Here is a 5,302-nt window from a genome sequence, read left to right as displayed (position 1 = left end):
TGTTCAGTTTTGAGGAGTTGTTTTAAATAATGTTCAGAGAAATCTTTAATAAATTGTAAACAACTTGTAGAAAACAGATTTGTAATTTTTGTATAAAAACTTTTTTAATAAATAATAAACATTTTTTTATTAGTTTTCTAAATAAATATTGTTAATAGCAATTTTACAAAATTTTGCTTCCTACAAGTTGTTTGTAATATTGAAAACTACATTTGCTGATGACTTGGATTAGATTGTTTTAAAAATGAAGGAGGAGATTGATTTTTAGTAATTATTTCCAAATTGCAAGAAACCAGAATTAAAAGTTATTGACACAATAGGTTCTTTTTTTCAAAACTTACTATATTCCAACATTTATTTGATTTTTTGTTATACAAAAAGCATCTTATAGTATGTACTCTTAAGTTTCGAAAAAAGAGCCAATGTCAGTTTTTGTAAAAAAAAAAAGTTGGACCCCCTATGCCATTTATATGAACAAAGCTTGAAATAAAATTTTACTTTTAATAATGGTTCAATATCTAAAACAAAATCAACTAGAAGAAAAAGATCCAAAATTATAAAAGCTAGCCTGGTGTTTTGTAAAAATATCAAAACTGGACTGGGTCAGCCTGATTTTTTTTTTAATTTCAAAACAACCTCAATTTATCCTGAGCGGCCTGAAAAATATTGTTTTGGAATATATAATTGGAGTAGCTTTGCAATCGTTTGAATGTTTTAGTTATAAAAGTTTGAGTTTTTTCAGTTTGTACCTTGTGTAAGTTTAATGTTTATTTTAATAATGTAATTTATTTTTTTCATTTTATATTAGTATCTTGCAGTTTAAGTGGTTTTAGTGCCTAGGTCCTTTGTTTGACAATAAACTTTAATAATAGTAATAAATAACAAAAGATGCTTCTACTTCAAAATACCTTCAAAATTGAGAATGGGCTTGTTGTGCTGTGGGAGATAGTGCTGTTGACTTTTAGACTTAAATAGTTTTTATCCATTTCATGATTATTAATTATTAAAAACGACCTGTTGATGTTGCTTTTTATAACACTTTTGTTTGATTGTCTAGTTAAATTTAGTCTAGTTTAGAAAAAGAGTTCTTAAAGTAAAATAAAAACTATTAAAAATATGTTTACTTTAACAATGCAATGAATGTTACGTTTTAATAAAAATTTCAAGTTAATATTTATAAAAGCTTAATTAATTTTAAATAAACTCTAAAAAGCAGCCTTTAAAAACATTGAGTTTATTTGTTAGAAATCATTTCTATTCACAGATAATTTACTGTAAAACATCACTTTACAAACTTCAAAGGCAATAATATAAAACAATTTAAAGTAATCATGATTAACATTAAAATAGTGAAAATCAGGTTTAGAGCAGTTTCACAACAAAAAGTGTCATAGAGGTCAGTTAAGTTGAGTAAAAAATAAACAAAGGCAAATTATAATAGCTCAAAATATTTTGTGTAAATATAATTACAAAAGATGTGTTCAAAAGAAGATTTGTTAAGTAGTGAAATTATAAAAGTTATAAAACAAAACTTGTCAATTCACATACAAAAATGATCTATGATTTAAAATTTATTATTAAAAACTAACTGTTTTTCTTAAAATTTTCTCTAAAAACATAATTATTGATCTTATACTATAAAAACATATATATTCAAAGGCATGTGCCAGTTAAGGTTGATCATTTATTAGAAACAAGTTCCCATTTACGAGAAGTACACTTTATTATAAGAGTAACAATATTAGAACAATCAAGTGTCTCAAATTGTTGCTTAGGTACATCATCTTTTATCAGTGATCTTTTTGTCTTTATCTTAACTGCTACAAATACAAATTATTATACTTTAAAAACACCAACATAATTTATATATATATATATTCATGATTAACCTTGAAATAGTGAAAATCAGGTTTTAAGCAGTTTCACAACAAAAAGTGTCATAGAGGTCTTTAAAATTGAGTAAAATATAAACAAAGACAATTTATAACAGCTCAAAATATTTTGTGTAAATATAATTAGTATATATAGTAAAAAAGATGTGTTCAAAAGAGGACTTGAATTATGTTGTGAAATTATGAAAACTATAAAAAAAATTGTTAATTTACATACACAAATAATTTTATTTATGATTAAAAGCTAATTGTTTTTCTTTGAAATTTCTCTAAAAACTAAATTATTTATCTAGTAACATAAAAAAAAAGATTCATTTAAAGGTATTTCAAATTTAAGTTAACCAGAAACGAGCTCCAAGTTACCAGAATATTAGTACTATATTATAATTAGCGAAAACAAAATTCCCAAACCAATGGCACCGTAATAAAAGTCAAGGCGAGTCCGATGAACAGCAAGTTGTACCACTGATTCCACCAGAAGCTGTTTTCTGTGATTGGCTGAACCACTGTGACATTTTGAACAGCGCCACCAGGTGAGTGAAGCCTCCCAGTGTACAGCTGCCTGTATTTGTCTGTTTCTCCTGGGAAGTCCAACGCTTCGTTGTATGTTGGAAGTTGATCACTTGGTGGAGCTGTTGGGACTGATATGAAATCGGTTGTGTCCATTTGTTCAAGCTAAAATTTACAAGCAAGCTGTGTATATATTTGTTTACTGTTTTTTTTTTTTTCTGATGTATTAGATATAGTTTACTTAGGTAGTACTTTACTAACCTCTTTTTAATACAGTATGTGTAAGCTGTTTTACAATTATTTCTTTATTGGTGTTATACAGCTGTTGATACAATATTAAATTTTTGAGAGAAAAATATTTTAAACATAAATAAAACTTGTAAACTGAATAAGTAAAACAAAGAAAACTTAGTAACTATGTGCACTAATGTTTCTACTCTTAATAATTTGAAATGGTCAATGAAATTGTAATTATTTAATACTATACTTATGTAGTTATAATTTACTTTTGCAAGATTCTAATAACTTATTTTTATTTTTGTACTAACAATGTTTGTTTTATCAACACTTGGTGATAAGTGGTATGAAATTGGTGGTGTTAAATTGATATTTCTTTTTAAATTTAAATAAGCTGATGAAGGAAAAGTTGGTGTATGTTTAGAGCAGTGGTCGGCACGGTGTACACTGGTGCACACTAATGTACATGAAATTTCTTTTAAGGTGCACAAGACTTTTGGGGTGCATGAAACTTATTTTTAGGTACATGAATTTTTTTTTGTGCAAAAAGTAATTTTTTTTTTTTTATCTTTCTACATTTAAGTCATATTTAACCTTAATATCTAATTGACCATTTTGTTATTAATAAAAAAACAATTTTTGTACTCTCCTAGCTCTATTCTGTTATCTTATGTAAAAATTCTTCCACCCTTAACCGCCCAAAAAAAACCGAAAACAGCAAATCTCATAGATTCTTAAAACAAAATAAAACAGTTAGTATTAGTATTCTATTAATGTTTAATTTTATTAGCTCTTATTGTTTAAAAAGCATTTTGCTACATTAAAAACACTATATTTAATCAGCTTAATCAACTGATATTTGACAAAAAATTAGTTAGACCAAAAAAATTCAAATATGTTTTACTTATAATAAAATTAAAGTATAGATAGGTTCAAGAGATTTAAAATATAAACAAAACTGTATAAATAAAACTTATTAACTGTATAAGTAAAAATATTGAACACTATTGATAGCCACTGTTGCTTCTATTTTAAATAGTTTCAAAGGACTAGTAGCTTTCATTTGTGTTTGCAAGGTATTAGTTTTAAATTATTAGTTTTATTATTAAATTCATAATTAGTTTTAAATTTACAAACAAGCCGTGTACTTCATACTTATGAGGTTCAAAAAAATGTGCAAGCCAATAACTTGAAAATTTTATCCTTAAAAACATTAAATTACATGCTAAATAAAATTTGTAATTGTATAGGCCAGTGTTGCCACTTGTTTTAAAAAAACTTCAGGTTTTCCAAATTTCCCCCAGGTTTTTAAAAGTAGACATTTTTGGTATATTTTTAGTTTAAGGTCACAAAAACTTTTTATCTGTAAGATAGATTTTTTGTGCTAAATCGAAGTTTTACTACTTAACATGTTAAAATTGTGAAAAATTCCAGATTTATCATGGTTTTTTAGTGATTATTGTTTAAAATTCTAGGTTTTTCCAGGTTATTTTTCAAAATTTCTCAAATTCCAGGTTTATTTAGATTTTTTATTTGGCTAAATTGTCAAATTTTAGGTTTTTCTAGATTTTTAGGTAAAGTGGCAATTCTAATAAGCTTTCTTATACTTTTAAAAGTTAATAAGTATCACTTTTTTTGAAAACCTTGAAAATTACTTTCTGCACAGTACAACAATTAAAAAGAAAGAAAAATGTGAACGCTCACAACTATGGTCAATGGATTGGTGTGGAGAAAACCTTTTCATCATCAAGCCTTACATCATATATTTGTAAACAAACTATTACTAAAAGAAAAACAAAAGCAATAAAAGAAAAAGCCACTAGTTAAAGACTTAAAACAATACAGCTTGATAATTTTTCAATATTTTTGAACTTAATATTCATAAAAAATAAAAATAAAAGATTTTCGACCTAATTTACATGAACCTTATAAACTTCTGTCAATTAATTTGCATGGAGTATGCAAATGGTTTCTTAATGGAATATTAAGTGAGCATATCTGTTATATTCTCTACAAGGGGAATTTTATGACTGAACTTTTTGAAATACCAGGGAAAAATATAAACGAGTGTGAAGTTAGCTTTAGTTTAGTAAAAACATGTAAAAACAGTAAAACAAAATTTTTTGTTACGATTAGAAATTTATTATTTCATTTCAAGATTAAGAAAGAAAAAAATTTTAACCTAGTAATTTATTGTATTTCTTTAAGACTAAAATATTTTCTAACTAATGCACCAACAAGCAATTTTTTTATAAGACTCTATAACAGTGGTTCCCAACCTTTTTAATGCCCCGCACCCCTAAAATCTTTTAATTTGATCTCGCACCCCTAACACTGTATGCTTTATTACTTATAATTAACTTTATTATGAAATCATTGATTTCATTAATTAATAATTTGTATTTTTATTTTTATGATAGTGTACTATATTAATAAATATAAAACACTTGGAAATTTAAAAACATAACAAACTATAAGATTTTAAGCTTTTGACTTTTAACTTTAACAGTTGTAATTTCTAATTAGTAATATAAGTTCTTTTACATCGGTAAAAAATTTTAAATTAGTAAACTTATATTCGTAAAAAAAATGTATTTATTAAAATTATAATTTAATTATTTTACGAAATCTTTTATTATCAATAACTTATTGGGACACGTTAA

General features: G+C 25.1%; 1 long non-coding RNA gene across 1 annotated transcript; it reads right to left on the bottom strand.

Annotated features, from left to right (window-relative positions):
- Positions 1 to 2,245: 2,245 nt before the first annotated feature.
- Positions 2,246 to 2,716, bottom strand: LOC145841042 (uncharacterized). The gene is made up of 2 exons (XR_014370140.1): positions 2,664 to 2,716; positions 2,246 to 2,585 (listed from the first exon to the last, which is right to left on the bottom strand). It is a non-coding gene; the product is annotated as an uncharacterized LOC145841042 (long non-coding RNA).
- Positions 2,717 to 5,302: the final 2,586 nt, after the last annotated feature.

This window comes from Thalia democratica, chromosome 7 (assembly GCF_965202585.1).
Source record: "Thalia democratica chromosome 7, ktThaDemo2.hap1.1, whole genome shotgun sequence".
Lineage (NCBI taxonomy): Eukaryota > Metazoa > Chordata > Thaliacea > Salpida > Salpidae > Thalia > Thalia democratica.
The sequence above is the reverse complement of the archived record's forward strand: the minus strand, read 5'-3'. Positions and strand labels throughout refer to the sequence as shown.